This window comes from Protopterus annectens, chromosome 1.part0 (assembly GCF_019279795.1).
Source record: "Protopterus annectens isolate FY-2018-M chromosome 1.part0, PAN1.0, whole genome shotgun sequence".
NCBI lineage: Eukaryota > Metazoa > Chordata > Ceratodontiformes > Protopteridae > Protopterus > Protopterus annectens.
Window position 1 is genome coordinate 978,729,737 of NC_056725.1, and position 9,665 is coordinate 978,739,401.

At 40.4% G+C, this 9,665-nt stretch overlaps 1 pseudogene; it reads left to right on the plus strand.

The window, feature by feature from the left end:
• LOC122799123 overlaps positions 1–8,960 on the plus strand; it is a 153,461-nt pseudogene extending 144,501 nt beyond the window's left edge.
• The last annotated feature ends 705 nt before the right edge of the window (positions 8,961–9,665 follow it).

Here is a 9,665-nt window from a genome sequence, read left to right on the forward strand (position 1 = left end):
CTGGGCATTTATGTTTTGGCATGAGTATTTCTTCCAATATATGGTTGGATAGTTAAAGTTACCCAGGATCAGGGTAAAGGATTGAATCTTGATAGATTTGAAGAGGTCCAGATAGGTGGAGTGGACATCTTGAGTCAAAGTTGGAGGCCTGTAGCTAGGTATGATTTATTTCCTGTGCATCATACTGTCTGACCAACCTAGAGGTGTGTATGTCTTTTATATATATTGCAACTCCATCTCCTTTTGTTTTCCTGCCCATGGCTTGGAGTCTGAATGAATGATAGGATGAGTAACCTGGTATGGCTGGGGTGCCCTCTGCAGCTTTGAACCAGGTTTCTGTGACTGCACAAATGTCAGCTTCTTCCAGGGTTAAGAATGCATCTAATGAGTGCAGTTTCTTGTTTAGACTCCTACCATTTAGAAGCATGGCCTTTAATTTACATTTTGATGAAATTTTCATGTTGGTAGTTTTGACCTCATGGCATTGCCTAAAAAGGCACTACGGGGAGGCAAGAGCCTTTGCCAGGAGCCTGAAGCCCAAGGGAGATAGATGCCGACCATCTCTGGCAAACCATCATGGCTTATCAAGTCATGTCATCCCAGGCTGTCAGGTACTGGATCCCCTTTGAATGACACCAGAAACTAAGCCAGTTGTCAAAGTCAATCATTTTCTATTTGTACTGAGGCATCATTCTAGGTGACGGTGGAATGCTGATTAAGGCTAGGGGCATACCTGCCTGGGACACATACTCAGTGAGCTCGATCATGTCTCTCTGCATATAGTCCAGGGAGGACGTCTCAAGTCATTCACTCCAACATTGACTATGACAGAGTCATAACAGTACCTGTTGAGAGACTTGAGTGCATTGGTGATATGGTGGATTCTGGCACTCGACAAACAACTAACTGTGACTTTCTCCTTATCCAGCTTGGTGAGGGGCACATCTGTGTGTCTCACAATGGAGTCTCCTATGACTAATATGTTGGGTTTGTGTTTAGGCCTTACTGGCTGTGAGACACAGGTGTGTGGACTATGTGTGGTGTGGTGGGCAGTGGAGTTTGCATGCATTTATGCCTCAGAGGTCTCTTTTGTTTGGGTATGCTTTTGTTGAGGGCCTCCGCATATGTGAGAATGTGTTATGTAGGTGTGGGTGGTGTTTGAGGTGTGGTGTTCATGTTGCCAGCTTTCTCAGTGCTGAGATATACTGGTTTGTGGGGAAGACAGCAATGACATTAGGTGCTTGATGTATTTGCATCTCTCACAAATTGTGTTCCTAGGTGCTAGTAGTAGAGGGTTGTCTGTGTACATGAGGCAGTTGCTAGACTGTCTCAGGATGTCCATATTGACCAGACTGGCAGGGGAAAATGAACAAAGCTGTCCATCCATATCTGTAAGAAACTGAAAGAGCTAAGAGGATAAAGGGAGGAAGGTCTATGAGTAGTACTACTAGATTATAACGCAAGTGCTACTAAGGGAAAACATGTAGCTGGAATACATCAAAAAGGGTTAAAAATTGCGCAGTTGAAGCTCTGGATGTCACAGACCTGTATCTAGACTGTGCTACTCAATTTTAAGGTTAAGAACTCATTTAGAAAAAACTCACAATAAAGCACAGATTAATCACTTATAGTCAAAAGAATAGAACTCACCGTATGAAAAGATACAGCTAAACAACAACGAAATGCAGTAAAATGCAGTTAAACAGTAATGAATTGCAGTAGATAGCAATGAAATATAGTTAATCAGTAGATTGCTTTGAAACAGTAGCTCACAAATTGCAGCAGTAACAGATAGTACAAATACAGCAGAGATTCAGTAGAATACTGTCATCAATTTAGTGATACTACCAACAAGCAGTAATAAATATGGCAAACTAAATGCAGTTGAACTCCTAAGCACAAGCAGCAAAATTAAGTAGAAAGAGGTAGTTTTGTTTTGTAGTAGAAAGTGAAGAGACAGAAGATAATGAGATAATTCAAGGTTCAGAAGCTAAAGGGGTGGGTCTTCTACTAAGTTTGCACTATAAACAGTAGAATGATCTGATGTAATTTGACTGGGGGAGTGTCCAGTATCAACTTTATACAAGATGCGGGCAACTCAAAGCCACCAAGACTTAAGACCACCACAACAGCTGTATGGGTGGATGGGGAAAAAAACAGTTGCACAGATTACACATATATACACTAAAACAGAAGTGCAGACACAGTTGAAAATAAGCACGTATCTTTTTCCAGTATCACAACAGAGCACTGCAGCTTTGAACAGCTTGAGCAAATAAGTATAACTGGTTTAAAACACTGGTTATTAAAGGCAGAGAAACAGAAACCAGCCCAATTATCCAATCAAAAATAACAGTGTTGCAGGAATGATTTTAGCTAGACCAAACTAGACTGATTCTTAACAGCTAGGCCTGTCTAGACAAAATATTTCATTACAAGCTCAAAAGTCACAAAGGGGAAGAAATAGATCTATATCTAGTAAACAAATGTCAAATAAATAAATAAATGTCTATGGCTTTCCACTCAGACTTCAGTCACTATGAGGGAATACCTCAGGATTTTGGGTCTCATGGCTTCTATGATTCTCATGATACCCCTGGCAAGTCTCCACATGAAAAAGATGCAATGGTATCTGAAGTCTCTTTGTTCACAGCCCCAATACCCTATGCCTTTTCATATCCAGCACTGAGGTTTTTCAGAAGAGAAATCTTTCGGTAGAGACAACAAATTTCCCTAAATCCAGGTCTTCCCTTCTCTTTCCCTGTTCCAAAACAGTTAGTTACAACAAACGCCTTGGACGTTGCTTGTGGAGCAATTTCAAGATGGATGAAAGCGCAATGTGTGTGGGACACCAAGGACAGGTGCAATCACATAAATATAAAACAGATTCTTGCCCTGTTGAAGGCACTCAACTCCCTGAATCATCTTTTGTCTCCAGGACTTCTTCAAGTTTTTAAGGACAATATCATGGCCAACAAGCAAAGGAGAACTAGGTCATACCCCCTTTACAGGCTAGCCATGTTAGCTTAGAATATAGCTTCACAGCACAAGCTCACTCTACTAACATCATACATTCTGTCAGAGCAAAGTTGTGTGGCAGACAAGCTGAGCAGGACAAGGGCAGATCCTCACAAAAGGAAAGCAGTTCAGGGGGTTGACTGAGATTTGATCCATCTGTGGGAGCTCCTCAAATAGACCTATCTACCTCCTCTTTGAATAATCATCTTGCAAGATTCTGCTCCAATAGGCCTGGAAGACAGATGCCTTTTTCTTTCCTTGGACATAAATGTTCCTGTATGCTTTTACACCCTTCCCACTAATATACATGGTACTTCTGAAGATTCAGAAGGAATGCACCAAGATCATTGTGGTGACTCCCTTGTGACTTAGACAACCATGGTTTTTCCTTCTTTTGGAAATGGCCAGTGTCAATTACCACAAGCTTCTTCACAGACTGGATCTACTCACACAAGAACAGGAGTGTTTGATTGCCTGAATGATGGGGTCTTAATTCCTTTTTGGCACCTCTGTTGAGGACAGGTAGTACATACTAATGGAGAGAGGAAAACCTGCTACTAAAAGTTATATAATAGCAAATGGAAAAAGCTTTTCAGTCGGTGCCAACAACGTAATCATCACCATTCAGGGCTAGCTGTTCTCTGTTTCACAATATTTGTGTGAGTTATTATCCTATGGCCTTTCTTACTTATCGGCCATTTCAGCATGTCTGCCCATGGATCCTCCTCTTTCAATGCAGTCTCATGTCAAAATGTTTTTGAAAGGGGTTTTTCATAAGAGGCCACCAAAAAAAAAAAAACAATGGCCCCTCCTTGGGATCTTAATTTTGTGTTAAAGAAACTAAAACTTAGTCCATTTTAACCAACTAACCTGGCTGACTTGAGGTTCTTAACATGAAAAACAGTTTTACTGATTGATCTGACCTCTGCAAGAAGAGTATCCCAGTTGCAAGCTCTTATGGTGAGTCAGCCCTATCTCATTTTCCACAAGGACAAGGTTTCTTTGAGAACTAATCCTTCTTTTATGCCTAAAGTGGTATCCAAATTTACTTTATGCCAAGCTGTCCATCTCCCAAATTTATTTCCTGAACCCAGCAATGAGGTAGGAAGGATACTACATACCTTGGATGTCCACAGACAACTCAGATACTTTCTTGACAAAACTAAATCTTTCAGATCATTAGATCAATTGTCCATTTCTTGTGAAAATAAGAAGGCACAACCTGTGTCAAAGCAGACTCTTTCGAAATGATTGTCAAATGCTATTATCTTTTGTTATAGTCACCACAACAAAACTATTCGAGGTAAGGTCAAGGCTCATTCTACTCGTGTCTTCATCTATGACCTTTTGGAAAGGGTTAGACTCTAGAAGTATCCTAGAAACAGCAGCTTGGTCCTCCATACATACTTTTACAAAGCACTATAAGCGTGATTCCTTCTTTAGGTTTAGATCAGACTTTTCAGGGACCACTCTTCAGAAGCTCCTGGACTCTTCTCCTTCCATATTCCAAATGTAGCAAGCTAGGATGGGTCTATATTAGAACATCAAAGTTTCAAAACATTGAATGTTCTAATATTGAACCCTATTCAGAGAATGCTGAAAACAACGAACATACAGAATAGCAAATTTTTTCCTAGGGAAGAAATGTGCTGTTACAAAACACATACACACAACACAGGCACACTAAACAAACAGCAATTCACACAGATGCACCTAAAATCTTACACCTAACCCTACACTAAACTATGCACACACCACTAACTATCCACTTACCTTAACCCAAACCCTAACCCTAAGGCCCATCACTATCGCACACTCGCCTAACCCGCACCCTAATTGTAACTCACCTACCCATCCCTAACCCTCATGTCCACACAATCGCACACTTACCTGACCCACACCCTAACTCTAACTCAAATAACCTGCCCTAACCCTCACGTCCACACAATCGCACACATACCTAACCTGCTTCCTACCCCTAACTCACCTAACCTGCCCTAACCCTCACGTCCAGACAATCGCACACAACCTAACCCGCACCCTAACCCTAACTAACCTAACCCGCACTCAATTGCACACTTACCTGAACTCGACCCGTAACTTTCCACCACAGCGCTGAAAATACCGATGCAACAGAAACGGACAACCAAATTCTTTCCCTAGGAAAAAATTTGGTTTTCTGTTGCTTCGATATTTTCAGCTTTCGCTGAATAGGGTTCGATATTAGAACATTAGAAGTTTTGAAGCTTCAATGTTCTAATATAGACCCAGCTAGGATAATATACCCAAATAGCCAAGATTACTGCAGTAGTGATCAATATGATGAACACAGTAGAGCCTTGTAAGCAAATGGATCATAACAGTAGATGTTTAAATGATCACTGCTCCACTAGCTACTTCCTCCCTCCAGCTCCCTTTTTTATATATTATTTATGCCATGATGTGGTTATTTATATTTTGTTCTTCTTGGCATTGTCCTTTCAGGGCTCAGCCTCCCTTTCTCTGTTATAGGAAAGCTCTGAAGGGCCTGGCACCCTAACTTGTGTTTTAGTCAGCTATGTTTGAGGTGCCTGACAGTCTGGGTATGTGGAATGTGATCTGAAGCTTTGGAAGCTGGCCGGCTGTTATATCCTTGGCAGGATATAACCCATATAGCTAAGGCTACTACAGCAGTGATCATTTGAACATCTACTGTTATGGCAAACTCAGCTTACACAAATGTACTTTTGTTGTATTATACTAGTCTGCTTCTTTAGGTTTATTTTTCTACTTCTAAAAGGAGTAGAGTTTTTTTTTAAAGGAAATGTTATTTATATATATATATATATATATATATATATATACAGACAGAGCCTAATAACATAATGAGGTTGATGTAATGGTTAAGGTGCTTACTCTACAGATGCAAGGTGCAGGACTTGAATATCATATGGAGTAATTGGCTAGGTTTAAAATGGCCCCCAAGGGCAGTTAGCCTAGTACTAATCTATGAACCTATAAACTATTCAGATCCTGACTGTCTTAAGTCTTCACTGAATCAGTTGTTCTAAAGTTATGTACAAGCAAAGATAAGCATTCATTATTCTTTACTACAAACCTCATTTTCATGTACTATACAGTATATATAACATACAAGTCACTCCGTGTGTCAGTGGAGCAGAAGCTAAAATATGGGATGCAGTGGTTTGCAGTTAAGTACCGAGGAAAAAGAGAAGGAGAGAGAACAACAAGATGACTGGAGTTTATTTACCAAATGAACATTTCTATATCCGGAAAATCCTACCCTAATATAACATTTAAACCATTTACTTCTATGCCATTTCAATTACATATGCTGTTGCATAAAAAACACAAAATAATGTTAAAGGCCAGATAAAACAGAACTTCTGAAGTTTCTGAACAAATACTTCATTCTTGTGGTATATTTGTAATTATGGTGATAATACCCCTGTCATGTTACACATGCTAGTGTATTTGCTGTTCAGCTAAGAAATTGCCTTTCTTGTATTTTGTCCTAGCCGTTCTCCTGTAGCCTGGGTCTGTTAGTTAACTCATCCCTTCTCCCTCATTTTCTTCAGTTGTGTGTTAGACTCTATTGCAGCCACATGTCTATTGCTGGAGTGTGTCCAAGCATCATTATTTGACCTATTTGGAATGATTTCTTGTGTTAAGATCTGCACAGTTTGGAAATTAAACTATTTAACGGTCTCCACAGGTATAATTTCGATTAAGTCACTGTCTGATAACGCTATATGTGGTGGTGAGTAAACTTCTCAATGCATCTTGCTACAGATTAGCAGATTACACTTGCTATGCACAGCAAGGGGAGGTGGAACAGTCAAATAATGTATTAAACACTTTGGAATATACAGTGGGATGCTGTAGATGGACTTTGAAAGTGCAGCTTAAGAATACATTTGCATCCTGTACCTATATAGGTCTTTGTTGCATAAAGAGCTTGCTTAATCAAAAGTTACAAAGTGTGGATATGTTTGGCATATTATGGAAGTTTCAGAACAGTCCCAGAGCACAAGGCAGCTATTGAAAGATTTTCTAATGCCTTTTAACTTTAGAGAGTAGGCCTGTCTCCCAAGGATTTGTTTGCTCACTTGGACCTGTACATGCCAGCAAGATACTCTCTGCACAGCATAATTCTTTGGTGAGTCAGCAATTTAGCAGTGATTGTTTGCAAAGATTGTGTTTTATATATCAATATATATATCTATATATGCATATATTTGTTGTGGGCACTGCATATATCTTCAGATAAGGTTACCATACGTCCGGGTTTCCCCGGACACGTCCCCTTTTTTTGGGCTCCTGTCCGGACGGTTTTAGAAAATTCTGCGATTTGTCTGGGTTTTAAAACCCGGACAAATCACAGAATTTTCAAAAAACAGACATCCCTATTTTGGAGACTTTCCTCCGCTTTGTTTTTTTTTTTTTTTTGATTGGCTCATATACCAGTATACGAGCCAATCAAAAAACAGAGCTCTGTTCAATGCGGAACTGCTTGATGTTCCGCATTGAACAGAAGAGGGTCTGCTGTGCGCGTTTTTGATTGTCTCATATACCGGTATATGAGCCAATCAAAAAGTGGAGCTCTGTTCAATGTGGAACTGCTTGATGTTACACATTGAACAGAAGAGGGTCCGCTGTTTGAGGTTTTGATTGGCTCATATACCGGCATACGAGCCAATCAAAAATCCCCAAACACAGACATTTTTTTTTTTGCTCTTCAAATAACATGAGCCAATCAAAAAGTGGAGCTGTGTTCAATGCAGAACAGCTTGATGTTCTACACTGAACAGAAGAAGGTCCGCTGTGCGAGGTTTTGATTGGCTCGTATACCGGTATGTGAGCCAATCAAAAAAGCAGAGCTCTGTTCAATGCAGAACTGCTTTATGTTCCGCATTGAACAGAAGAGGGTCTGCTGTTTGAGGTTTTGTTTGGCTCGCATACGAGCCAATCAAAAATCCCCAAACACAGACCTTTTTTTTTTTTTTGCTCTTCAAATAATATGTGCTGGTTGCAGCACATATTTTTTCGCACTCGTTTACATACAAACAATTATGGTAACCCTAGCTTCAGAGAAACTGTTTTATTCTTCCCTGAGCCATGCTTGCAGCATTGTGAAACTGAAAGTGCCACTTCTGCGCTGCCTAGCTTCTTGCAAACCAATGCCCTGCAAACCCAGCTAGCTCATAATTGATACATTTTTGATACATTTTTTTGTCTCAGAAAAAGACTTTAGCATTAACTGTTTTATTACCAGCAAAATGTCTCAGCAAAGCACTACACTTTCAGCAGAGGCTGATATACAGCAAGATCCATAATTTCTTGCAGACCAATATCAAATCCCTGAACCAAGTGTAAGAGCAAAATGTAAGCTTACATGGAAGGCAAAACAGAAATATGAGACTGACAGGGAAGAATTATCCAATCTTGCTTACATATGAACTAACACTGTTAACTGTATGTCTGCCCTCTCTCAATGTGCTTATGATGCACTACAATTAGAGGGTGCACTCAAGCAATTTATTGCTACCTATCAAAGCTATCAGAGACTATGCAAAAAATATGTCAATTTATTACAGAGATATAACACTGAGGAAGCACAAGAAGAATTAAAGAGGTTTGATCAGTTTAATCTTGACAGGGACAGTTTGGCATTACAAACAAGGACTAAGGCTGAAGTCAGAATTACACAACTTCATGAATCTAGATCCCATTGCTCTGCATCCACCAGATCTAGTAGGTCTGTACAGTCTAGATCTTCCACGCTCAGCGAGCAGCTTATCAAAGCCCATGCTGATGCAGAAGCTGCTAAGATTCAGGCAGCCTTCACAGAAAGGAAGGCTCAGTTAGAGGCAGATGCTGCCCAAAGAGAGGCAGACGCTGCACACAAAAAAAGCAGAAAGAGAAGCAGAAAGGCAGGCTGAAACTATCCACCAAAGGGCTGAGATAGAGGCCTTAGAAAAACAGTGTGAAGATGCCACAGCTATGGCAAGGTTAAAAGTTCTAGAGCAGGTTGCTAGTGGGAATGACAGAGACAGGATAGGTCCAGTGGACATGAAGAATTATCTTAAATGCACTACAGCTATGTGTTCAACCAAAGCAATAAGCATTCCATTTTATCTGATGCTCCCAAAGCCAGAGACACTTCCAGAACTATTACTCCCAGTGACTACTGCTGCAGTACCTCTCAACCAAGGTCAGTAGAACACACCTAGCCCTGCTCAAGCTAACCTACCATGTTATGTAGGTAGTCGCCAACCTCCTGTCAACCAAACCTCTGCAACATTGCAAGCTCTTACACTCATGAACTCTCAAACAGTTCCTTGGCTTAATGCCCTTGTACTACCATATGTACCAATGTCGTTCAGCAATGGTGTCACTATTAATTTGACCAACCCTATTCAACCAACAGCTCCTCAATTAAAGTCTGAAGATGCAGAAGTGTCACAGGTTGTAACTTATATGCTTCGCAAATATTTTATCAAAACAGGCCTCACACAGTTTGATGACAGAGCTGAGAACTACATAGGTTGGAAATCCACTTTAAAATCTGCAGTTGGTGATCTGGACATTGCAGCTACTGAAGAACTAGATTTGCTCATCAGGTGGCTTTGTCCCAGCTCCTCTGA